This window comes from Humulus lupulus, chromosome 5 (assembly GCF_963169125.1).
Source record: "Humulus lupulus chromosome 5, drHumLupu1.1, whole genome shotgun sequence".
Classification (NCBI taxonomy): domain Eukaryota; kingdom Viridiplantae; phylum Streptophyta; class Magnoliopsida; order Rosales; family Cannabaceae; genus Humulus; species Humulus lupulus.
The window spans coordinates 133293892-133320862 of NC_084797.1; the positions used below are offsets into that span (position 1 = coordinate 133293892).

The 26971-nt window shown below is 47.8% G+C and overlaps 1 pseudogene; it reads left to right on the forward strand.

Moving 5' to 3' along the window:
• The first annotated feature begins 1564 nt into the window (after positions 1 to 1564).
• LOC133779490 (uncharacterized) lies at positions 1565 to 26895 on the forward strand (annotated as a pseudogene).
• The last annotated feature ends 76 nt before the right edge of the window (positions 26896 to 26971 follow it).

A 26971-nucleotide genomic window follows, 5' to 3' on the forward strand; every position in this document is an offset into this window, starting at 1 on the left:
CACCGGGTCAAGCCTCAAATCCCCAAGGACCAAATCTAGTACCATACTCTTGGGCAAGCAATTTGCGGCCTTCTTCACTGAGGCTCTGGCTACAGCTGCCCAGACCTCCATCATTTCTTTCATCTTGGTCACGGGGTTAGACATGTCTAAATCGTCTGAAATGGACAAACATAAAGAAGTCAGCAAGATATATGAATGGGGAGAAAACTAAATAAAAGCAAGTTAGTCTAAGGTCCTCCAGGACGAACACCATGGGCACGACTCAACTCCGCTAAGGCAAAGGAATGGATGTGGTCCCCCATGTTGTCCAGGTCCAGAAAGTTATCATTATTGCAGGAACCCGGACGAATGCATGAGGGCTGAGTTATCCAGGACAATGGGGCAGGGAAGCTCCATTTCTCGGACGACGACGATCAGATAGTCTCAGTATATTTGCCTATCCCTAACTAAGTCCTTGAGTTGAGGAGCATAAGTTAAAAGCAAAGGGGAATCCCCAAGATGCTGGCTCCGGGAGCCCAGTGTTTGGTTGAGCCTCCCTAAAGAGGGCGTCCAGCTCCTCAGATGCGGTCGTCTCCACTTGGTGGGCCTGCTCTTTTTTCTTCTTGGCTACATTCGCGCAGGCTGTGACCTCAACAACCTCGATATGCACCAGGGCTAACTCCTCCCTCAAGGTGGGATCTCTCTCGCTCTACAACTCTCGGAAGATAGGGGCTGCTATCGTCTGGTTGACCGCGAGCATTCCAACTAGCATTCAATTCTACGTTTTCACGTAGTCCCCCACGTCCAGCTCCTCCATGCTCAGGAAGGCATAATACTTCTTTCGATCCAGGATTGACTTGGTGAGGAGATTTTGGGCATACAGTCCTATGTTCCAAGAGCATGAATGAAGAACAGAAAACGAAAGGAAAATGAAAAGGATTTGAGGAGAAAACAACTTACCCACGTATTGAAAGTTTAGCACCAACGTGAGATTCTTCTACAGGAGAAACCCGGATGTCATGAACTAGTAGTGCCTGACATCCGCGGGGTGCTTCCAGGAACTGTAATGAGCTATATAGTTGCCACGGGGCTTCGACCTATAGAAGTCGACCCACGTCTTGTCTTTAACGTTAAACTGCGACTCCAACATATAGAAATACAGTACCTTCGTGGGAGTAGGCGCTGGGATCTCCTTTGACGCCCAGAAAATGCACCACCTCGTGAGCAACTTGTAGGCTTGGGGCATGAGTTGGAATGACACAATTCCCACGAACTTGAGGAATCGGGCAAAGTAGCTATGAAGAGGGAGCGTAGTTCTGCATTGATATGGCCTACGCTCCAAGCCCCGAATTCACCCATGCTGGTGTGGGCCTTCTCCTCCCTCCTAGCCAGCCGATTGTAGAAGAGTCCAGGAGTTGATTTTACTCCTAAGTGCTTTTCCAAAGCGTCCAGCATCTGATAGTTCCAGAATTTGTTTTTCTCCCCGTCCATCTCCCATGTGTTATCACTGGGAGGTTTACGCCCTTCTAGGATGATGGGGCCCGACTGAACATAATCTTCCAGATGAAGGGTGACACTGTCGCTCATGATTGATGATCTGGGAACAATTGAGGAAACAAGAAAACCAAGCAGTTAGCACTAGAACCTAAAAAGATTGGTTAAGGTACGGGGGTTTCTCCTAGAAATGCTTGGAGAAGTCTCCTCCGGACCCAGATCCGGGATCTAAGGAGATCTCGAGAATCTTGATCGGGAACTACAAAAGAAAGGTTTTTTTTTCTTGATTTTCCTGAATCAGTCCAGGATGCCCAAAAAGGTCTGGGACGACTCACTACACCAAAAACTACTTTCCACAACACATAATTATAAGTCTTTTGAAAATGTATTATAATATATACTATCTATAAAAAAGTGTTAAAGTAATAAAAAAATATATAAAAAAAGAACAAACCTACTCCCGTAACCACCATCATCTCTTTCTCCTTCTCCTTCTCCTTCTAGTCTTTTTCTCTTTCCTTCGCCCTAGCCGCCACTCCCGTAACCACCATCATCCTCATCTCCGACCACCTAACCACCATCCTCACAACCCTGTTTCTCTGAGCCAAGCTCCAAATCTCAACCACTCGTGAACCCAACCCCCGAACCAAGTGACCCCAGGTGTGAGCCCACCTATGCGTGCCTTCGACCCAGTGCGATTTTCCATTCGTGGGCCACGACTAGGCGCGCCTCCCCTTAATGGTGCTTTGATTGTTTGTACTTAGCGATATCAAAGGCATCATTTCTGCGCTTCAACAAATCAAAGAGAAAGCTCATAATGATGGCCAGAAGAAGAACGAAGAGACCATTTCAAGGTTATTTCGATCTTTTAACACACTGTATGATCAAATAATTAATTCGTGATTATGAATGAAATTCTGGTCTGGTTTCTAATTTGACAAAGATAGGTATGGTCATCTATAAATAATGTCCACATTGAAGTTGAAATGTGTTTTTTTAGTTTGATTCAGATAGTTGTTATGTCCACAGACAAGGTTTTTGTAAAGAACATTCGAAGAGCTCAAAAGAGGTCTGAGTATGAAAATTTCGATTTCATCAGTTTTTGTTAGTGTATTGCAATTTTTTTGACCTCTTGATCACGTGTTTTTCGTATTTGTAGTTTGAGAACTGTTTGAAAAAGGAAACTTCCAAGTTCCAAACACTAGCAATTTTGCAAGGAAAAAGCAACATATTTGCAGCGTTGAAAGGTATTCTCTCTTATTTAAATTTAAATTAAATTCCACATTTGGTGTTTCAATTCATAACATGATATGTTCTCCATTCAATGATTACGGAGACAAAAAAATGGACATGTGATTTGGATTGAACTCTTTAAATTTTGTTTCTGAAATTGTACTGGCTCATGTTCTAATACATTAGTTAGTTCTTATTCTATATTTTCTTACTTACCAACATGATATATGGGTAATATTAGTGACAATAATAAGGTAAATAGATTCATTTTTTGGTGTCAGATACCATTTCCAAGTTTGAAGAATAGAAGGAAAGGCTTTTAAAGCGATATGAACAAATGAGTAAGTTTATAGGGCACTACTCTTTTCATTCCCTTGTAGAGAATTGTAATTACAGTAGTGTTATCCAGATTTCCGGATAGCGTTTAGATTGATGGCCTCGGGGAAACAGAATTATCGATGTCTTTCACGATAGGCGACCAGAGCTCGCGGATATACAGAAAGGCTTCACCTCTCCCGCTTGGTGTCCGGATTACTCTTCCAAGCAAACACCATACGGAAATTCGTCAACTCTCCCGGAGCTCCCGAAGGAGTATCCATCGGGGAAGCTCCTTCCAGGAGAAGCTCTTTGAGTGGTCTCCGCGGAAGCAGTTCCGTGCCTCGCACGGAACAAAGCCAAACGGTCGAGTCCTGGAGGAGGCATATTTGGAATGATATCCGCCTGACACAGGATCCCGCCTGACACGCCCGTCAGGTCAAAGCCGCACACATCCCAGCACGCCTAAGGGTACCTTTTCGCCTACTGTTCCGCTGACAACTTGGAAAAGACGGCTGACTTGTAACGCCCTACTTCCTTAGAGCCGTTACTAAGTGAGTTTTTAAGACAAAACAGTGTGCAATGGCCTCGCTAACCGAGGCTTTGAAACAAAAGTGTGACTAATTAAAAGTTAAGGCTGTAATCTTTGAAAATACGTCATTTCATTAAAACTTCTATTATTAAACATTTGGGATCCCAAAATAAGGTTTGAAAACTAATTACATCTTGAAATAAGGTTACAGTTGAGAAATCATAAAATCATAGGTTATTACAGCCATTTTCGATTAAACCCCCAACCAAAGCAGTCGGGCAGACCAAACATGTACACGTCGCTTCACGCTCTCCGTACTCATGGTTGGTTGACTCAGTCATTGCCCTTACCTGCAACACAGAGCACCCGTGAGCCGAAGCCCAGCAAGAAAACTCATGCAGAACATAACATATGCAATGTATACAGTTTTATCATAACAGATAATCCACAAATAGATAAGTCAACCATTTAGACTAAGCAAACACATGTATCCACCGGGCCCCGCCCTGATTATAGCATAACACATGAATCCACCGGGCCCCGCCCTGATTATAGCATCCCATGTGCTAGGTGTTACTTTCGGCCCACGGCCGCCCCGGCTTACGCCGTACTCGGCCCACGGCCGCTCATTTCATCATATTCACACATATAGTACATTCGAAATAATCATTCACACACATCATGATTCATTTAAGGTTTAAACATTTGCACATAATACAATCTGGGGCCATGCCCTAACCTCGGGTGTTATAGTTTTCTTACCTGTATTCCGAGCCTCCTGATGCACTAAAGCTGCGAGCCTGGTCCTCTAGCACGAGCCTCACCAACAACCTAGTCACAACACACAAGAAACATCCCTCAATACTAATCAACCCAAAACCACTTCCCGGGACCAATCCCGCACTCTCGGGACCTCTAAAACCTTAAAACAACACCCCGGAGACATCCCCCGAACCCCCGGAGCAAAGGCCTAAAATTGCCAAAAATGTGAACCTGAAATTTGCCTTGTGCCGCGGCACAACTTTCTTGTGCCGCGGCACACATCACTCAGGGACTCCCTCGCCGCGGCACGAAAAACCCGTGTCGCGGCACGCCTTCGCAGACCCAGAATTCTGGGTTTTTCCCCTGCATTTTCTCCGAGCTAAAACCTCCCAAATCGTCCCAAACTCACACCCAAGCTCCAAAACCAACTCAAAACTCCAAATAGACCATACATCAACCCATAAACATCATAACCCAACTCAATAACACAATCACACTCAAAATCACCCATTTGATTCCAAATTTCAGAAAACTCAAACCCAAAGGCCAAAAACACAACCCAAGCTTGACAAACCTAAACCATGGCTTCAAAATCTTAAACCACAACAGAAAAGAAAACCCAAGGATGTTTAAAACTCTTACCTCAATCAAGAATCCAACCTTAGGCTTCCTTGGTTCACCCCCTTAGTCTTCAAGTTTCAGCTCCCTTCTTCTTCTTCATGCCCTAGCTTTTTCCCTCTCCTTCTTCTTCTCTTCAAATTATCAAAGCATCAAATGACCAAGCCCCAAACCGTGTACCCCTTAATACCCAGCTGCCATATATCCAATTCCCAGCCAAATGACCATTTTACCCCTCCTTGCCTATCCTTTCCCAACTAACCTCAAGGGCACTTAAGTCCTTTTACTTCTATTTCATTTCTACCATTTTCTATCTAGAACTTGTTACTCTAAGTAGTAACTAATGGTTACCCAGGTTACTCAATCACCAATAACCATTACCCGCTAAATCTCAATCTTAGCCATAAAATTCCCGAAGTACCCCTAGGCTCCTCCCGAGCCGGGTATAGAAATCCCGTTGTGACTCTTAAGTTAATTTGCTCTCTAGGACCGTCTCGGCACGTGCATCAAAATAATACCACCACACTCACGTGGTACAAATCACGGAATACAATTATCACATATATGCCCTCAGCGGCTAAAATTACAATTATGCCCTTCAAACACAATCAGGGCCTACATGCATACTAATACACATAGTCATGCATCTCAGATAAACAATTAGTCAAATAACATGCTTTAAATCATAACCATGCATTTAACTCATAAAATCACACATAAATCCCAACATGCCCTCCTGGCACACTAATCAAGGCCCTTAAGCCTTAATAGCGATTTTGGGTCGTTACAACTATCCCCTCCTCATAAAAATTTCGTCCTCGAAATTTATCCAAACACATCAGTCAGTAAACCCGCAACTCTGACCATAATTTCCAAGGCCCACCGCCTTTACTTTACTTTTCAACAACACTCTCACAAGAGTAACAATCTTGCCCCTCAAGATTTCGTCTAATAGCCATACTCTCGATAGCTTCTTGTTTATACCGCAACCCTGCAGAAACCTCAGGGTCTGCCTAGATTACAATGACCAATTCATCGTCTTATTCCTGATTCCAGAGATACTCAAAATTCGTCACCTCTACTAGGTGGGATCAATTGGTAGGCCCCGTTGGCCTAATCCTTGGTAAAACTTCAGAATCTTATGCTGAATTAAGAGTCAGAACTCTCCCTTCTTTCTCTGAACACCTTACAGATCCTCGTCTGTTAAAATGCAGAGACGCAACTCTTTCCTTCCGGAACTTTATTTCCTCAACACTTATCAATTTACAAGCTGTTAATCCTTTCAAATAGGCAGACGCTCCTGCCTTAAGAGTTCCAACAACCACTTGGCTTCTCTCTGAACCGATGCCAAATCGTAGTATTCACTACCCTTTGCCTCCTACCATGTCATATGTCGTGTTACTTTAACAAGACACCAGCAACCGCCACCACGACTAACTCATCAGGGATTACACTTCCCTTAATACTTCAAGTATTCGCCTACTCGGCGCTCAGTTCTTTAAGATATCCGATAAACTTTCAGACTGCCACCCCACTTGCAATCAACTGATAATTCCAGGTTCCCACTCTGTTCTTTTCGTTCTCTAAATCCATTCCAATAATTTAAAATATTATAGGGCCTCAATTCAATGTCATCGACGTTCTATCCTGAAACCAGTTCACTTGCCCCAACAACATTAACTCAAACAACCGAATTAAAACTTTTCATGTCCAAACACCTTACTTAAGGTCTATTGTGGTCTATCCCCACGATGCACCACCACATCACCTAACCCCTCAGGGTCCAAAGGAAAACACTAGGTTCTGTCACCCGCTCGACCCTCCCGGTACGACGTACCCTAGGAGGTGGAATGATGTCCATTCAGAATTCTCATTCATAAACCGAATCTAATTGGATCCTTCATCCATTCCTGGTATCCTAACTTGTACCACCTTAGCAGGGTCCTTCCCTGTTTCAACTCAAACCAACACTTTGAATTCCATAGCTCAGTGACACCCACCAGCTAACCATTACCTACTAACATCATGCCGATCTCAGTCGTTGCCTTGTCCTCCATTACAGCCTATAGCGTTATTCCTTGACTGATACACGCCTCCCATTAAATTTCCCTTGCTCAATCGAGGATTTCAAACACTGATCATTTGTCTGCTACTTTTCACCACCTCTGTGTCTCAACGCTATCTTTCTTACTAATACCCAATACTTAAGTACCTTATGCCATGCACAACAGTCGACTTAACGTCCCAATTGTATCAACCATGGTCCATTCAGTCACCTCCCGCTAGGTTCAATCCATCCTCGCGTCAATTTATTCCTGGGCGTGCCCAAATCGTGATGCAATCTCACATTTCCATAACCCTACCATAGATCATGTCCTTTATGCAATCACTCTTTACTTAATCAAAACATACGCATATTCCAGCACCGCCAGATACCAATAAATTCTTACCTGTCTTCTGAATTTCTTTCTGATGTGACACCACTCAGTCCGTCTAACCTCGAGTTTTACTGTTCTCCTCATCTCTGATGTAGTTGCCTCCGGAGGTGCTTGTGCAATAGATGACGCGCTTACCAGTCCTGAGATGCTTTCTGTTCTTCAAATGTTCTTCATTAGTTTATCGCGGCTTCAGATCAAATCCTCTCTTACCTGTCCTTTCTCCTTGTAGCTCTAATCTGAGTACTCCTGACGACATCCAAACTAACACTCCGTAGAACCTTACCTGTGACTTCGCCTTCTGGGTACAAACGTCTTTCGCATAGTCACTTGCTCACCATTTCTGTCTGGGAGTAATCCATATGCACTGTTCGTGAGCTTGAAGGGAACTTGCCCACACCGTTCATGCATTCTCTGTCTAAAGAACTTACCTGTGCTGCTGCAGCTCGAACCGTTCCAGAATCCTTGTTACCAATTCCTCACACCCTGCCCGGTGCAACCTAATCAATTCACGAAAAGTCTTTATCCTTGGCTTCCAACTGGCAATAACCAGGTCGTAGATCAACTCTTGGGGACATCGTCCCACCTTGTATCCAACATTGTACTTTTCGTCCTATCCCGACGATACTAGCAATCCACGCAGTATAACACTCTGGCTAATCCAAGATCAAATTCCTTCGATTTCTTCAATAGAGTTTCTGTCGGCCAATCCGTCTTTTACAACATTCCTTATACCAATCCTATCTGTAGTCCGACCTTGAAGTATTCCCTAAATCTTTCTTTGCATACCCACATAACTTTCCCACTGGTCAGCTCTGTCTCCTTTACGTACTCCAGATGATATCCTCAACAATCCATCTGCCAGAGTTTCTAATTCCTTCTCCATAAGTATTACCGTCCTCGGCCTCTCAAATGGCACCTTTGAGGCAACCTCTCTATGTCCATCTCCCTCGCGGAACATTCTCAACACCGAGCCCTTCTAGTTCGCTACATGCCCAAAGCACAAGCTCGCCAGTTAAATACTCATCCTTGAGGACTCAGCCTCGAACCTCGAATGTATCGGTGCATTCCAGTTCTCCGTTCCCTCACCATGGAAATCCATCCCAACATCTCGAGTCATTCTACGTAGAAATCATGTCCTCACCTGACCTCCTCTCAGGTGGCATCCTCTTCCTCATGTGCATACCAATTAACCTCCTGGTTCCTGTCGCCATCTCGATAACTACCTTTTCGATCAGGCTTCTTTCCAATCTCAATCTAGGTGCCCAAGCACTGTCTGGAGTCCTTTTACCTAAAAATTGAGAATCCGACCTCGCTGCGTTCCATCGACAAAAGTACCGTCTTATCAGTCAGACTTTTCCCCTTTTTCTTGGCAATCCAAAAGCCACAACACTATCCGGGGTTCTTTCAACTTGATTATCACGAATCTATCTTCACTAATTCCATCAAAGGAAGCACCGCCCTTGCGGCTCTAGCACTCATGCTCTATACATCAACCATCAGTTCCTCAAACAATATGGCCCTCTCCGCCATCCACATGCAGACAAAAACTCTTTCCTCAAAGCAGCCCAAATGCGTTAGACTATTCCAGATCTCATGTCCTTAAATGGGTCGCCACCAATTCCAGATACATCCATCTGTATAAATTTCTGAAATGAACTATCCAATTCACCAAACCCATTGATCTACGCTGTCGTTACCCCTTACAGTCCAAACCAGACTTAAACATTTGACCGCCTCCACGGTTCTAATCATGTCTTTAAGATCTGTCCTAACCATTCATCATCTAGGTTCTTTCTAACCCATTAAGCCAGTACCTCAGCCCGAGTACCAATTCCAGGCATTCCTCTGCCTCAACATTTAACATAACCCTCTAATCAGGATCTCTCATCCTCTTAACCATGGGTGGAAATAACTCTGCCCGTCTATTGATAAATCCCTTGTCAGTCCGAATTCTCCTCAAAACCCGAGGATAACACCCTTTAAGCCTTTCATTTAGTACCCTTATCTGACCATACTTCACGGTAAACCAACACTTGAAACCTTACTGTTAAAACGTCGGAATCAGCTATTTCCCCAGAGAAATCCGCTGTTCACTTATCCCATCTCGACTAACAAACTCCACAGCTTACCCACACACTAGCGACCCTCTGTTGCTGCTTCCAGGGATAACTGGAGATCTCAACTCCAACCTATATCTAAAACCCCTCTGCAAACACAATATCAGGTCCCCAAACCCTTCTAGGAACCAACAACACAATTTCACCTGTCAAAACTGACCCAACACCTGAACTCTGGGGTTCCTACTCTGAACCAAACCACCACTAGGTCCAAATATCCACAGGTATAATGCACACACAAGCATATACTAGGTCAAGTCCACAATGATATACATTTAGCTTACCAAATTTCTATCACCACTAAGTGTATCCATGCTCATCATGCTTCATACAAGCCAATATACCGATATAACATATGAATTTAATCCAGAAAATTAACCACATACGCTCAATATGCGAACCATTATGCCAATTTTCATCCACATGCATAATAATGTTATTCAGCACACATTGATCTCAACATGCAACAGTCAAGGGCCAGGCCCTATCAGTATCTCATGCATATGTCATCTCATTCCTCATGCTCCATATAAATAAGCAGGCAAACAGGGCATTCAAACATATATTCAAACATGTCAATCATTCATACCAACCAACCCAGAGTCGAGCTTGTCACTGACAGCGAGCGTACATGTTCGGTCGATCTCCAGAACCAATAAACCTTGGCTCGCTCTGATACCAAGTTGTAACGCCCTACTTCCTTAGAGCCGTTACTAAGTGAGTTTTTAAGACAAAACAGTGTGCAATGGCCTCGCTAACCGAGGCTTTGAAACAAAAGTGTGACTAATTAAAAGTTAAGGCTGTAATCTTTGAAAATACGTCATTTCATTAAAACTTCTATTATTAAACATTTGGGATCCCAAAATAAGGTTTGAAAACTAATTACATCTTGAAATAAGGTTACAGTTGAGAAATCATAAAATCATAGGTTATTACAGCCATTTTCGATTAAACCCCCAACCAAAGCAGTCGGGCAGACCAAACATGTACACGTCGCTTCACGCTCTCCGTACTCATGGTTGGTTGACTCAGTCATTGCCCTTACCTGCAACACAGAGCACCCGTGAGCCGAAGCCCAGCAAGAAAACTCATGCAGAACATAACATATGCAATGTATACAGTTTTATCATAACAGATAATCCACAAATAGATAAGTCAACCATTTAGACTAAGCAAACACATGTATCCACCGGGCCCCGCCCTGATTATAGCATAACACATGAATCCACCGGGCCCCGCCCTGATTATAGCATCCCATGTGCTAGGTGTTACTTTCGGCCCACGGCCGCCCCGGCTTACGCCGTACTCGGCCCACGGCCGCTCATTTCATCATATTCACACATATAGTACATTCGAAATAATCATTCACACACATCATGATTCATTTAAGGTTTAAACATTTGCACATAATACAATCTGGGGCCATGCCCTAACCTCGGGTGTTATAGTTTTCTTACCTGTATTCCGAGCCTCCTGATGCACTAAAGCTGCGAGCCTGGTCCTCTAGCACGAGCCTCACCAACAACCTAGTCACAACACACAAGAAACATCCCTCAATACTAATCAACCCAAAACCACTTCCCGGGACCAATCCCGCACTCTCGGGACCTCTAAAACCTTAAAACAACACCCCGGAGACATCCCCCGAACCCCCGGAGCAAAGGCCTAAAATTGCCAAAAATGTGAACCTGAAATTTGCCTTGTGCCGCGGCACAACTTTCTTGTGCCGCGGCACACATCACTCAGGGACTCCCTCGCCGCGGCACGAAAAACCCGTGTCGCGGCACGCCTTCGCAGACCCAGAATTCTGGGTTTTTCCCCTGCATTTTCTCCGAGCTAAAACCTCCCAAATCGTCCCAAACTCACACCCAAGCTCCAAAACCAACTCAAAACTCCAAATAGACCATACATCAACCCATAAACATCATAACCCAACTCAATAACACAATCACACTCAAAATCACCCATTTGATTCCAAATTTCAGAAAACTCAAACCCAAAGGCCAAAAACACAACCCAAGCTTGACAAACCTAAACCATGGCTTCAAAATCTTAAACCACAACAGAAAAGAAAACCCAAGGATGTTTAAAACTCTTACCTCAATCAAGAATCCAACCTTAGGCTTCCTTGGTTCACCCCCTTAGTCTTCAAGTTTCAGCTCCCTTCTTCTTCTTCATGCCCTAGCTTTTTCCCTCTCCTTCTTCTTCTCTTCAAATTATCAAAGCATCAAATGACCAAGCCCCAAACCGTGTACCCCTTAATACCCAGCTGCCATATATCCAATTCCCAGCCAAATGACCATTTTACCCCTCCTTGCCTATCCTTTCCCAACTAACCTCAAGGGCACTTAAGTCCTTTTACTTCTATTTCATTTCTACCATTTTCTATCTAGAACTTGTTACTCTAAGTAGTAACTAATGGTTACCCAGGTTACTCAATCACCAATAACCATTACCCGCTAAATCTCAATCTTAGCCATAAAATTCCCGAAGTACCCCTAGGCTCCTCCCGAGCCGGGTATAGAAATCCCGTTGTGACTCTTAAGTTAATTTGCTCTCTAGGACCGTCTCGGCACGTGCATCAAAATAATACCACCACACTCACGTGGTACAAATCACGGAATACAATTATCACATATATGCCCTCAGCGGCTAAAATTACAATTATGCCCTTCAAACACAATCAGGGCCTACATGCATACTAATACACATAGTCATGCATCTCAGATAAACAATTAGTCAAATAACATGCTTTAAATCATAACCATGCATTTAACTCATAAAATCACACATAAATCCCAACATGCCCTCCTGGCACACTAATCAAGGCCCTTAAGCCTTAATAGCGATTTTGGGTCGTTACAGCTGACTTTGTGTGTTCCCCATACTTTCACGTAAATATACCCACATAGAGTCTTGTAGCCATGCTACGATAGTAATTGTATCCCTATTTATGGCTGGTGTAATTAAAACTCATGTACGTAGAGAAAAACCCTAATCCAAAACCCTAGCTATAAAGACCCCTTCATTTTACAAGAGGAGGGACGAAGAAACGATATAGCAAACACTCTACTAAAATCTCTCTAGCTTCATCTTCTTCAAGAGAACCCGAGAGAAACATTGTGAGCGTGTGAAGTTCTTATGCACCAGCCATCTTACTGTAATCTTTTCCAAGTATAATAACATCGACTCGTGGACTAGGGCTTGTTAACGCCTGAACCACGTAAAAACACTGTTTGTTTAGTTACATTTCAGTATTTCTACAGTTCTTATCTTTTTATTATTCTGTTAGTTATTCGTTTCCGAAAAACTCGGTAAACATTTTGGTGCTTTCATTGAGAGCGGTAGGAAGTTGTTAGTCAGCTCTTTTTCTGTGTACGTTTTTTGTATTCACTTCGTGCTAAAGAGATGGTGACTACGAGAAAATCCGCTGTTGACAAAAATGCTACGGTCAACCCCGATACCGTGATGGAAGATGTGGTGCAAAGCGAACCCGGAGACTACCAAGGTGAAGACCCGACATCCCGCCAGGATCAGGTCAGTACCGAAGATACAACATACTTAGAAGACGAAGAAGAGTATGTCCAAGACGGTTATTACAAGGACGGCTGCTACTATGAGAAGGACCCAGAACTGGTCCAAGTAGCCGAAGAACTGGTGGCCACTAAGGCCAAGCTTGCTGAGCAGGAGCGCGTCTCCGAAAGAATGCAACGCATGATGGAACGCCTCCAAAGTAGGTTCGGAGATCTAGGCGACTCGGACGAGGATACCTCTGTTCGAGGTGGTGCTGATGCCCCCATGCCGGATCCAGCCGCTGCTGGACCATCCAAAGCCGCCCCTAACAAGGGCAAAGAAAAAGTGGGAGAGCCTGTGCGCGCTGACGCCCCTGCACCTCCTAAAGGCGTGAATCACCAGGCCGACTGCCCCCCCCGCGCGCAGAAGGTCTCTGGCGCTCCTAAGCCCAGACGCCCTTCAGCCCCAAGGGGGCACTCTGTGCCTAAAGGGCCCGGTGCTAAGGCACCCAGGCCTAGGGGAAGGAACAACCGCCCCAGTGATTCCGTCAATCAGGACGGTCGGGCCGCGAACTCGCACTCCGAAGATAGCTGGTCCACGGTGGACCTAAGAAGAAGGTTGGAGGCCAAGTATGAGAAGGCCAAAGGGGAAAAAGCCCGGCCTCGCGGAGATGACCTCCGAAATCATATTAATGACAAGCTCCGGGGACGTGACCTCCCGGAAAGTGATACGAAGAGGCTCGAGGAACAGATTGCTGCCTTGACCAAGCTGGTCCGGAAGCAAAGTGGGGCCCTGTCAGATTCTGAGGAGGAAGACCCGGAACCATGTATTAGGAGGATCGCGGAAGCGTCCCTCCCGGATAACTTCAAAATGCCTCACATAGAATTATATGATGGGAGGACAGACCCGCGTACCCACCTAGCTAAATACAATAAAATGATGCAAGTGGCGCGCGTCAGTGAGGACGCCAAATGCATGTGCTTCTCACTCACCCTTACCAAGTCTGCGGAGGACTGGTGGAAAAGATTAGCTCCCGGATCAATCCACAGTTGGAAGGAGCTACAGTCCGCGTTTAGGAGGCAGTTTATTGCTGCCCGCGACCACGACATGGAGGTTGGTTCCTTAACCAACATCAAACAGCAACCCACTGAGAACCTCAAAGCTTTCATTCAGAGAATGATGGAAGCTGCTGCAAAAACCAAGGTCAGCGATGACATGAAGCTGATCGCCCTTCAATCGGGCCTTACTGTCGGCTCCCTGCTATGGGGAGAAATGCAAAGGAGACGGGCAGAAACCCTGTCCGAATTCATGTCAAAAGCTCAGGGAATCATCAACCTTGAGGATGCCTACCAGCAAGCCTTTGGAGTTCCCCCGGCTCCAACCCCTTCCGTGACTGCGCCGAGCTTTGCTTCGCAAGCTCCCGCACCAGTCCTCACGCTTCCAGGAGCCCGATTCACTCCGAGTGTGTATGGGCCTTCCGCGTCTGTTCAGACGCCGGGTCAAACACATTTCTCTGGGTATGGAGCGGTACAAACCGGATGTAGTATCGCTCCTAGCATGCCGCAGCCGCAAGCGGAAGTCCCGGAACGAAGTTTGAGCCAATCGCGGAGCAAACGAAGCGGAAAAAACTCCAACCGGGGAGACCATTCAAAGAAACCCCGAAAGGATTATGAGCCCAAGTTCACGGAATATACCAGTTTGATAGACTCGCGAGAAAATGTCTATCGGGCGACCTGTAATATGGTCAACTACAGGAAGCCCCCGAAAGTGTCTCACGGAGGAAGGCGTCCGCGAGACTCCAATAAGAGGTGTGAGTTCCACGGAGACGTGGGGCACACCACGAATGAGTGCCTTCAGCTGAAGGATGAGATCGAGTCCCTGGCAAGAGCGGGACACCTCGGTCAGTGGGTGAGAATACCCATAATCTATCCCGGACAGGGGGTGGTTCACGGAGCTGCATATTCCCCGGGACAGAGGGGGGCCGCTAGCGCACCTGGAGCCGGTCACCCCCAAGCTCCCGGGTCTCAGTTCCCAGCACTTCCTGCTCCACCCGCTCCGGCGCCCATTGCCTTGTTGGCTCCAGGACCAGGCAACCCATATCCACCCGGCCTTGCTCCGCCACCCGTTGACGGACACGTCGCCACCATTTCCGGAGGACCACACCTTGCCGGAAGTACCCGCAACTCCCAGAAGAGGTACTTGAAGGAGTTAGAGCACGCCGAGGAGATGTGCGCTTTGGTCCAATCACCTGCTCAACGTCCCCGAATGATGGATCTTCCCATCACCTTCACGGAGGACGATGCTCGACATGTGCACTTCCCCCACAACGATCCCCTCGTAGTGGAAGCCCAGATTGCCAATAAGAAGGTCTCACGGATCTTGATCGATAACGGAAGCTCCGTGAACATCCTCTTCAAAGCGGCCTTCCACGCGATCGGATTGACCGAGACGGACCTGGCCCCATGCCCCATCCAGCTTCAAGGTTTCAATGGGGACGCACTCATGCCATTAGGCAAAATTCAACTTCCGGTCACCCTCAGAGGAGAAAGCGACGCTTGTGCCTTCAAGCATAGCACATTCGTGGTGGTCGACTGCCCCACGGCGTATAATGCCATCTTAGGCCGACCGGTCCTGATCGATTGTGGGGCCATAACCTCGATACGTCACTTATGCTTGAAGTTTCCCTGCGACGATGGGCGTATTGGCACCCTCCGAGGAGACCAGAGAAGTGCACGGAGCTGTTATAACGTCTCCGTCCGAGCCGTCTACACGGTCCGAGAGACGTTTGCTGCCATTCCTTTGGCGGAAGTATTGCCAGGAACTAGGGATGCTCAGGAGGCATACTTTGACGAACTAGACCCAAGAGTGGGAATCGAGAAAGCAATAGAGCCGATGGAGGAAATCGAAGAGGTGATCCTCAATCCGGAGGAACCCACCAAGGTCATTCAGGTAGGGAAAAACCTGCCGTCGGCCGTTCGAGATAAGATCGTGGCCACTGTGAAGGATAATCAGGATATCCTAGCATGGTGCCACGCTGATATGACAGGGATTAATCCCAATGTTGCGTGCCACGCACTCAACATAGACCCAGCTGCAACTCCAATTCGCCAAAAGAGGAGGCCGCTGGACCCAGTGAGAGCCGAAGCCGTCAAAGCTGAAGTGGACAAATTGATGACCATAGGCTTTCTCCAGGAGTCGCACTATCCCGTGTGGTTGGCCAACCCAGTTCTGGTCCCGAAACCCGATGGGTCCTGGAGAATGTGCATTGACTTCACGGACCTAAACAGGGCCTGCCCGAAAGATTGTTTCCCTCTCCCGCGAATCGATCAGATGGTGGACGCTACTTCCGGGTACGAACTCTTATCCTTCATGGATGCGTATTCCGGATACAATCAGATCAAGATGCATGTCGCGGACCAGGAACACACCAGCTTCCTCACGGATAAGGGTGTCTACTGTTACGTGGTCATGCCTTTCGGTTTGAAGAATGCTGGGGCGACTTACCAGCGTCTGGTAAACAGAATGTTCAAGGACCAACTGGGGAGGAACATGGAGGTGTACGTGGACGACATGTTGGTAAAGTCCAAGACCTCCGGGGACCACAGTAACGACCTTGAGGAAGCTTTCGCCGTGATCCGAAAGTACGGGATGAAGCTAAATCCAAAGAAATGTACTTTCGGGGTCTCGTCTGGAAAGTTCCTCGGTTTTATTGTCAGCTCCCGCGGCGTGGAAGCCAACCCTGAAAAAATAAAGGCGTTCATAGATATGCCTTCCCCCCGGAAGCATAAGGATGTCCAGAGCGTTACCGGAAGGATAGCTGCTCTCAGTCGCTTCGTATCCAAGGCCACCGACAAGTGTATCCCCTTCTTCAATGTTCTGCGAGGGAACAAGAAGTTCGAGTGGACCCCCGAATGCGAAGCGGCCTTCCAACACCTCAAAGAACATTTAACCCGAGCCCCCATTTTGTCCAAACCGGTCGAAGGAGAGGCGTTGTTCTTGTACCTAGCTGTGACTGAGCACGCAGTAAGTGCCGCTCTCGTCCGGGAAGATGGCCGTATCCAGCTCCCTGTGTATTACGTAAGCAAGAGGTTATTGGACGCTGAGTCCAGATATTCGATGATCGAGAAACTCTCCCTCTGCTTGCTGATCGCTTCACGGAAGCTGAGGCCATATTTCCAGGCGCACACCATCAAAGTACTCACCAACCACCCTCTCCGACAAGTCCTGCAGAAGCCCGAGTCTTCTGGCAGATTGCTTAAGTGGGCCATGGAACTAAGCCAGTTCGACGTCCACTACCAACCGCGTGTTTCCATAAAAGGTCAAGCTCTCGCGGACTTTATTGTGGAGTGCTCGGGAATGAATGACCTCCCAGAAGATCCTGTCCCGGAACTTCCCACCTGGAAGGTCTACGTAGACGGAGCCTCAAATGAAAAAGGAGCTGGAGCGGGGGTTATCCTAATATCTCCCCAAGGGCATCAGCTCCAGAGCGCCCTCCGTTTCGCATTCCCAGCATCCAACAACGAGGCAGAACACGAAGCCATGTTAGCTGGGTTACGACTGGCCAGAGAAGTCGGAGCCCAAAAAATCGAAGTGTACAGCGACTCCCTGCTTGTGGTAAACCAAATATCCGGGGAATACCAGACGAAAGGCGAAAGGATGGCTGCCTACGTGTCTCTCTCCCGCGGCCTACTGCAGCATTTCAAAGGCTACAAAATCCGCCAGGTCCCCCGGGACCAGAACTCACTTGCAGACACGCTGGCCAAGCTTGCAACGGACCCGGAGATTGAACAGTATGGCTTAGTCCCCATCGGGCACTTAGAAGCCCCCAGTACTGAGACGCGAAGGATAAACGCCATCATCGACCATTCCCACTCCTGGATAGGACCCATCCTCAGATTTCTCACCACCGGAGAACTCCCCACCGATAAAGCGGACGCAAGGAAGCTCCAGTATCAAGCTCCCCGATACGTGGTTATGGATGGAAAGCTTTACCGCAGGGGGTTGTCCATACCCTTCCTTAGGTGTGTTGCCGGAACCGAAGTCAGCACCATCATCCATGAGATTCACGGAGGCTTCTGTGGTGATCATACCTCCGGGCTGAGCCTCTCCAAAAAAATCCTTCGACAAGGATACTTCTGGCCCACCATGAAGAAGGATTGTGTGGATTATGTCAGGAAGTGTGAGCAGTGCCAGAGGTACGCCAAGGTTCCGCGAGCGCCGCCTACGGAAATTACCCTAATGACCAGCCCCTGGCCGTTCGCCGTTTGGGGCATTGACCTAGTAGGTTCCCTCCCCACTGGAAAGGGTGGAGTGAAGTACGCCATAGTCGCGGTAGACTACTTCACCAAATGGGCTGAAGCTGAACCTATGAACACGGTCACATCTAAAAAAGCACTGGATTTTGTCATCAGGAATATAGTGTGTCGTTTTGGGCTTCCACGGAAAATTGTGTCCGACAACGGAAAGCAGTTTGACAGTGAACACTTCACGAACTTCTGTGCTTCGCATGGAATTATCAAAAGCTTTTCCGCAGTCGCCAGACCACAGGCTAATGGACAAGTGGAAGCTGTAAACAAAATATTAAAGACCACGTTGAAGAAAAAACTCCAAGCCTGCAAGGCTCACTGGCCGGAAGAACTTCCGCGAGTACTTTGGGCTTATCGCACAACAGAGAGAACTTCGACGGGGCACACGCCTTATTCCATGACCTTCGGTTGCGAGGCCGTCATCCCAGTAGAAGCTATGATCCCCTCTCACAGGCAAGACACCTACGATCCTACCCGGAACCATGCCCTCCTCCAGGAGTCCTTGGACATGATCGAGGAGCTCCGGGAGCAGTCGCAGGTCCAACTAAAAATGTACCAAGGCAAGATAGCCCGACACTTTAACATGAGAGTCCAGAGCCGTACATTCGAAGTTGGAGATCTTGTCCTACGGAGAGTATTTCCTGCTACGCAGGACCCGGGAGTAGGAGTCCTCGGACCCAACTGGGAAGGCCCCTACGAAGTCCAACAAAAAGTGGGCCATGGGACGTATCACTTAAAGAGACTCGACGGATCTAACGTCCCGCGCGCCTGGAACGCGGAGCACCTCCGCCGTTACTACCAGTAGGCCCCGGACCATCCAGTCGGAAGTCCTTGGTGAAAATAACAAAAGCGAAAAATGTGGAAATAATCCTCCCTGTTGTAAAACTCACGCCTAGCAGGCTAATTCAATGAAACACGGAGAGATTCACTCCGCTTTTACTGCACTTTTTATCCCTGTGTTCAAAGCTGCGTTTTAACAAGTGACCACGCGGTCCGGAGACGTCCGGACCCCACGCTCACTTGGGGGGTATACATGGCTAAGGCATAACCATACGCCCCTTGAACAAAACGTACACAGAACACCACTTATGTGCTAGCATTGTGTTTGAAATTTTTAAATTGTTTGAAATGTTTAAATTGTTGAGCTTAGGTTTATTTGTTGCCATGAACATGCTTGCATTACGTGTCATATGTGCTTATGTGAAAATTGCCATGGAAATGCCTGCCATTATGTATCATAAGTATTATCTCCTGTGTAGCCCAGCGATGGACGGGACTGGGGGTCGAGGCACGTTCATAGAGCTACGCCAAAACACCCCCAACTCCCTGACAAGTCCTTTGCAGAATTCTCCGCGATCGCTGTAGAGCTTTGCTTCGCAAGCTCCAGCTCCGGGTCCCGCAAGGCGAAAGATGGCAAGATCCGCGAGCGCTGTAGAGCTTTGCTTCGCAAGCTCCAGCTCCGGATCCCGCAAGGCGAAAGATGGCAAGATCCGCGAGCGCTGTAGAGCGTTGCTTCGCAAGCTCCAGCTCCGGGTCCAGCGAGGCGAAAGATGGCAAGATCCGCGACGGTTGTAAGCCTTGCTTCGCAGGCTCCAACTCCGGATCTCACAAAATAATGCATGGCAAGCTCCATGGCCATTGCAAGTTTCAGCTCCAGAAGCAGACATACTTGATCCCCCCACTCACAGCCGGCTTTGCTTCGCAAAGCCCCTGCTCCAGGATCACACCTGGTGGGCGTGGCGATTTCCCCAACAGCAATAAGCCTTGCCTCGCAGGGCTCCATGCCAGGTCCCTGAAGTCAGCCACAATGAGGTTCGCAACAACAGTTAGTTTTGCTTCGCAAAGATCTAACCTTAAGCCTAGCGACGCTCACCAAAAGAACTCCCGTTCCAAACAATGGAACGACTCACCTTAGCAATCCCAGCGAACAGTATAACTACAAGTCCCTGGATTGACTATTTGCCTCAGGAAAGATAAAGTGCGGTGAAAGGAGCCTGGCCGTTGGAACCAGGAAACCTTCGTAACCTAGAAACTACATGGGAAAAAGACATCATCCGTTAAAGCTTCAAGTGGGAAGTGCATAGGTTTTGGCCGTTGGAACCAAAACCCCATACGCCCCTACAACAGTTTCTACCGTATAAATGTCTACCCTAAGCGCAAGGATAAATAAAGAACTCGGCAGAAAAGAAAGGAGAATGCTATGATTATGGTAAAAATGTCCGCAATGAAAAACTCAAAATGAAAAATAATTAAAGATAAAACCCCTTCAAGCATTGGGGGTAACTACAGCGTCCACGACCGCAGCTTCGGGGTCCACTGTTTCAGCTGAGGCTGGCGGAGTCGGCTCATTGGAAGGAGGAATTTGGTCATGAGAAGGTTCAGAAGTCCCCGCCTCTCCGGGATATCCCGCCTCAGGAGCTTCAGCACGATCGTCAATGTTATAAGTTTGGACATACGCCTCTGGGCCCTGATCCCACACGAGTAGCTTCTCCCTCATGGCTTCGGCATCATCTCCCAGATAGCCTAACACCTCCGGGTTCACTTTCCAGAGTTGATGCATGAGGACCACATGCGATATATTAATAGTCCTGTTCAGTATCACCTCAGCATCCTCCTTCTCCTTCAACCGCTCCGCCTCGGAGGTTGCCAGCTGTGCTTCCGCGGCAGTTAGTTGGGCCCTCAATTTTTCCATTTCGGCCTTGGAGGCATCCCGCTCCCCCTTAAGAGAATATATCGCCTTGCGCTGCTCCCTATTTTGGTTCAGCACGGATTGCTTCTCGGTCACATGCCCCCTGGCAGTGAATTGCAAAGCCCCGATCTCTTTATCCTTCTCGGCGAGCCCCAACTGAAGCATAGACACGAGATCCCTGCTCCTCTTATGGAGTTGCTCCTCGTCGTGCAGCTTACTCTGAAGAGTGGAATATTCCTCTTGCCGCTTAAGGAGGAGATCGTTCTTTGATTGCAAGCGGGCTTCCAGGGTATCTTTCTCCACCTTGGCTTGGGACAGCTCTTCCCGGAGCTTGGAGTTTTCGGTCTTAATCCCATCCGACCGCTGTCTAAACTCATTCTCTGCCTTGGCCCGGTACTCTTGATATTTGGCAAGATATTTCTTCTCCGCCTCTTCTTCAGCCGTGCGCCGGGCCTGATCAATCTTCTCCGAAGCCCCCAAGGCCTGTTGGGTCAGCTTCTGTTTCTCCGCCTCCAAGGCCTGGCGAGCCAGCTGGCTCTCCTCCAGCTGAACGAGAGCTGCACCAACCTCCCGGAACGAGCGTTCCGCGATCATAGAGGCCTGCAAGGAAAGACAACCGAATGAGCTAAAGCCGGACCAAAAGAGAGGTGATCCCAAAAAAAATAACAACTGACGGCTTACCCCGGACAGTTGCTGCTTCACAGCGTGTGTCAGCAACAGCGGATCCTTGCTGCTACTGATGGCCCATTTCTCAGAATTGAGCTCGCATAAGCTCAGGGCCATGTCCTCCATCATCTCAGCTCCGAACGGCGCCAATGCACGTCCAAGCCTAGGCACCAGCCTCTTCTCCAAGGCTGGACCATCCAGAACCGCTCCGGCCGGGTGAGGAGATCTCACCCCCTCGGCCAGCTCAGCCCTCTTCACGGCAGACAAGTTATCTGCCCTTCCCTGAGTAACGGCCTTCTCCGCCTCTAGCCGCCTCTTCAAAAAACTATCGGCCCGTCTCACACCCTCCAGGAAGGCAGCGGGAAAACTGGTCGGCTTCCGTGGAAAGTGGAACTTCAGGCCAGGCAGGGGAAGATTGGTTGTCTGAGAAGACGGAGACCCCGGAAGAGGGGACCCCCTTTGGACTGGAGGGGGAGGCAGCCGGGATATTAAGGCCCCGGTCTGTTGCTTTTGCTGCTGCGGTAGCAGAAGTAATTGCCCTTGTTGCTGCGGCTGGTTTGGATGTTGCTGTTGCTGCTGCTGCGGCGTTGGTGATTGTCTCTCTTGTTCCTGTTGCTGCTGTTGTTGTAGTTGTGATTGCTGTCGTTGCTGTTGTTGTTGCCTTCGACCGGGAGAAGAGTGTCTAAGGCGTTTGTTCTTAGCACCCTCAGCATCTCCTCCGGGACGCTTGCTCACCCCAGTTGTCCTCACGGGGAACACAAGCCCTTCCCCGTCGCTACTGCTACTCGAGACCATCATAGTCTCGGAAGGCCCTTCAGCAGGGGACTTCTCTACCCTCGGGGACGCTTGCGCCTCGCCACTTGTCTTCTTGGGGGAGGCAGCCTTACCTCCCCTACCAGCCTTGGGCTTCCGTCCTTTCCCCGTGGGCGGGTCCTGACTGGTGGCAGCCTTCTTAATAAGCAAAGTAACCCTTCCCAACATCTTGGCTTCGGGATACTCTGCAAGAAACGTACAAAGCAAGGTTAACGAACCAACAAGAAATGAGAAAGAAGATAAGCGGAAGACAAGACAATCAGCAACATAAAAGTACAAGCAAGCCCGCCAGCAGGGAACAGGAAACAAGAAAAAGAAAAGTTTGAAAGGGACGACCATGCACGAGAAACGTGGATGGCCTTCCCCGAGCAAAACAAAACATCGCTTCCTGCTCCAGGAAGCTCCCGTACTCCTTGAAGTCCGGGAAGAACATGCTGAGAGAAGAAGGGTCAACCATGATGACACCTTCTGGCAGACTACCATCACTCAGACACCAGAGGAGCTCATCTACCCTATCACAGTACCTGTCGAAAGGTATCCTACGCGGATCTAGCCTAAGGAAACGAGGATCAAACCCCATCTGAGAGGTTTGGGAAACTTCAGACAGGCTGGGGGTGTGGATCAATCGAAAACTAGTCTTACCTCTCCCGGAGGAACTAGCCCCCGGAGCCCCTTCGTTAGGGTAAGCCGCGGCGTGGCGAGCCTCGATCTCCTCTCCCTCCGGCTGGGGGTCGGGGAACCTCTCCTCCCAACTAGGAGATAGAGTATTTTCGTCCCGAGCGGCTTGGGTGATCACCTTAGACAGCTCCAGGGCAATCTGCTCCCGGATGTCAGCCGACACCTGAGTCTGCCCCCTACCACTTACTGGCTCGATATTTTGGAAGGAGGCGAGTAACCCATACTCCCTCAACGATTCGGAGGTCACAAGTCCCTCCACTCTCAACTCTTCCTCGGAAAGCCCTTCGTAGAACTTGGACCTCCTTATCATCTCCGCGCAGCGAGGTGTCCGCGGAACGACTTCTGCAAAAATCAAATACAAGCGTTAGAGATCCTCCCAAAAGGCAAATCAAACACAAAGAAACAAAGTTGAAAAGGAAAAGAGGAAACACTTACCAGGGATTTTGAAATCCAAAGATAGAGCTGGCACCCTCTTCAGCGGGAAGCCAGTCGTCAGGAACCAGTATTCCCGGAGGTCTGGAACCCTCGCGGTATGACAAGTGGGGCACATCACATCCGGGTGCCTTTCTAGCCTGAAAAACCCCACCTTGTCTGAGTGACCCCTCATAGGCTGAGACTTCAACCCATAAAAGTACAGCACCTCCTCCGGGGTAGGAGCTTCCAGTCTCCGGGACTTGCAAAAGATGAACCACCCCGCTAAGAGCTTGTAACTGGGAGGAATTAACTGGAAGGGGGCAATCCCCGCCTTCACGCAGAAATTGGCGAAGTAACTCCTTAAGGGCAAGTGCGCTCCGCACACTATGTGTGCCCAACTCCAGGCACCAAAGCCCTCGTGGCTCTGGCTAGCTGACTCGCCCAGCACCGACAGACGGTGCCACATCAGACCTGGGATGTTCTTCAGGCCTGCCTCAGAGGAATACAGCTCTAGCATGCCATAATTCCTGAAAAGGTTCGGTTTTTGGTCCATCTCCCAGATGGAACTATTGGAGGTTGGTGGGCTAGCCGCGACCGCTTTCGCTTTTCCTTTCCCCTTTCCACCAGCGACAGGAGAGCCCTTCTCTTGGGCAGAATCATCCTCCCCCGCAGCAAGGAGTTGTTCCTTCGAGATGTTCGTCACTGGACAAAAGAAAAGAAAGAAGAAAACACTCTAAGCAGTCAGCACCCTTGTCATACCCTAGTGGTATCAAAGGCGTCGGGGAGACCCTCCTCGAAAACTGCTTGGAGAGGCTCCCACCGAGCTTACCGAGGGATTGGCACCATGCCACCCGAAGGACAGCAAGGAACCAGACTCAGACCCCGAGCCTAAGCCCACCAAAAGAAGTGTTTTTCCAGAGAAAGACACCCTAAAGGCGTTCATGCTTATGCCCTAAAACAGCAAAACACGGGACGACTTTCCAAACGCAAATCGCCAAAACATGCAGAAAAGGCTACTTATCGACTCACAATCAATCACATGCCTACCAAAGCCCTATTCACAAATGCACATAAGCAATAATGGCAGAAACCTCTACTCTAACAACTACCAACAACCTAAAGTTTGGGAGGAAAGAGCAACGTAGAAATACTTACTGATGTTCGGGTAGTTGAAGGTTGAGGGAGTAACTGGATCACTGCACAGCACGGTCGCGAGAAGTAAAAGCTGCAAAGACGAACGGCGATTCAAACCAGGAACTTCGGGAATAAACCCACTGCCAAATCAAAAAGAAAAGTTTCCAGATACTTACCAAAAGAAATGGCAAGTTCGGGGGAACGTAAGCTGGGAAGCCTGAGAGTTCGAAGGTTTGGAAATCTGAAAATCCTAAAGATGGAGAATCTAAAAGCGTAAAGAGGAAGAAAGGTCCTTTCCCTCGTTTTTATAGCAGGGAAGAGGCCGTTTCGAATTCCTCAAGTGGACGGACCCGATCTTCCCATTCCGTGTGCATCAGATCCAACGGCTGGAGAGGAAGCGACGATCCTATTTATGACTCCTCGGATGGGAATAAAGTATTTATTTCCCATCATTACACCACCTCGGGCCCGGAGTACCATTAAAAACCGTCAAATCATTAGTTAGATGACTGACGCACGCATACTCAACCAGTCGCCTCACGCACACGTCTTGGTCGCAGAACCATTCCCAGAATGACACGTGGTCCTTGCCGCACTTGAGTATTTGATCTCAAACAGAAGAAATTCTCTTTCTTTTCCATACTAACACTCAGGCGGGAAAAAGGAACCCTTCCGGGAACACAGAAGGTGCCCCCTCGCCTAATCTAAGAAACCGATTGTACAAGCTCCCGGATCCCTCAAAGCTCCGTGACCTTGGGGGGTAAATGTTATCCAGATTTCCGGATAGCGTTTAGATTGATGGCCTCGGGGAAACAGAATTATCGATGTCTTTCACGATAGGCGACCAGAGCTCGCGGATATACAGAAAGGCTTCACCTCTCCCGCTTGGTGTCCGGATTACTCTTCCAAGCAAACACCATACGGAAATTCGTCAACTCTCCCGGAGCTCCCGAAGGAGTATCCATCGGGGAAGCTCCTTCCAGGAGAAGCTCTTCGAGTGGTCTCCGCGGAAGCAGTTCCGTGCCTCGCACGGAACAAAGCCAAACGGTCGAGTCCTGGAGGAGGCATATTTGGAATGATATCCGCCTGACACAGGATCCCGCCTGACACGCCCGTCAGGTCAAAGCCGCACACATCCCAGCACGCCTAAGGGTACCTTTTCGCCTACTGTTCCGCTGACAACTTGGAAAAGACGGCTGACTTTGTGTGTTCCCCATACTTTCACGTAAATATACCCACATAGAGTCTTGTAGCCATGCTACGATAGTAATTGTATCCCTATTTATGGCTGGTGTAATTAAAACTCATGTACGTAGAGAAAAACCCTAATCCAAAACCCTAGCTATAAAGACCCCTTCATTTTACAAGAGGAGGGACGAAGAAACGATATAGCAAACACTCTACTAAAATCTCTCTAGCTTCATCTTCTTCAAGAGAACCCGAGAGAAACATTGTGAGCGTGTGAAGTTCTTATGCACCAGCCATCTTACTGTAATCTTTTCCAAGTATAATAACATCGACTCGTGGACTAGGGCTTGTTAACGCCTGAACCACGTAAAAACACTGTTTGTTTAGTTACATTTCAGTATTTCTACAGTTCTTATCTTTTTATTATTCTGTTAGTTATTCGTTTCCGAAAAACTCGGTAAACAAGTAGTCTTATTGTAAATAAATGACATCAGGGAAGAAAGAAAAGAGTATGATGTCAGAACATGAGAAAGCTTGCGGAGATAAATTACTCAATTGGAGGAGTCTCTGAAAAGGAAAACTCAGGTATATACTAAATTACTAATCATAAACTTCAGGTTTTCTAAGCTCAAGCCATTTGGGTCTCTTTCTGGCAGTTCTAATTAGGATTCCTATTTGGATTCAGGACAACAAAACTTTTAGCATTTTGAGGAAAACTTTGGGTTCCCTTTTTGAGAATGCCTCGGATGAGGATTTCCCACCTGATGATTAAAGCTTTGCTTCAGTGTTGGCATCTCAGAGAAAAGGCAAAATTGACCACTCTTTCAACCTGATTCAAGATATGTCCTTTAATATCTTCCTTATTACACTGTCTCTAGATAGTTGGAAAAACTTAAATTGTCCATAGTTAATTTCCATATGTTTCTCTTCGAAAACCACCTAAAATAAATGTTAGAAATGAAATCACCTGCAAAAAGTTCAATTGTTTAATCATTTGGATATATTAATTCCTTGCAAGATGAGTTACAAGACATGATTTTGAAACTCTAAACCAGAACATAAACCTCTTAATGTTCCAATGT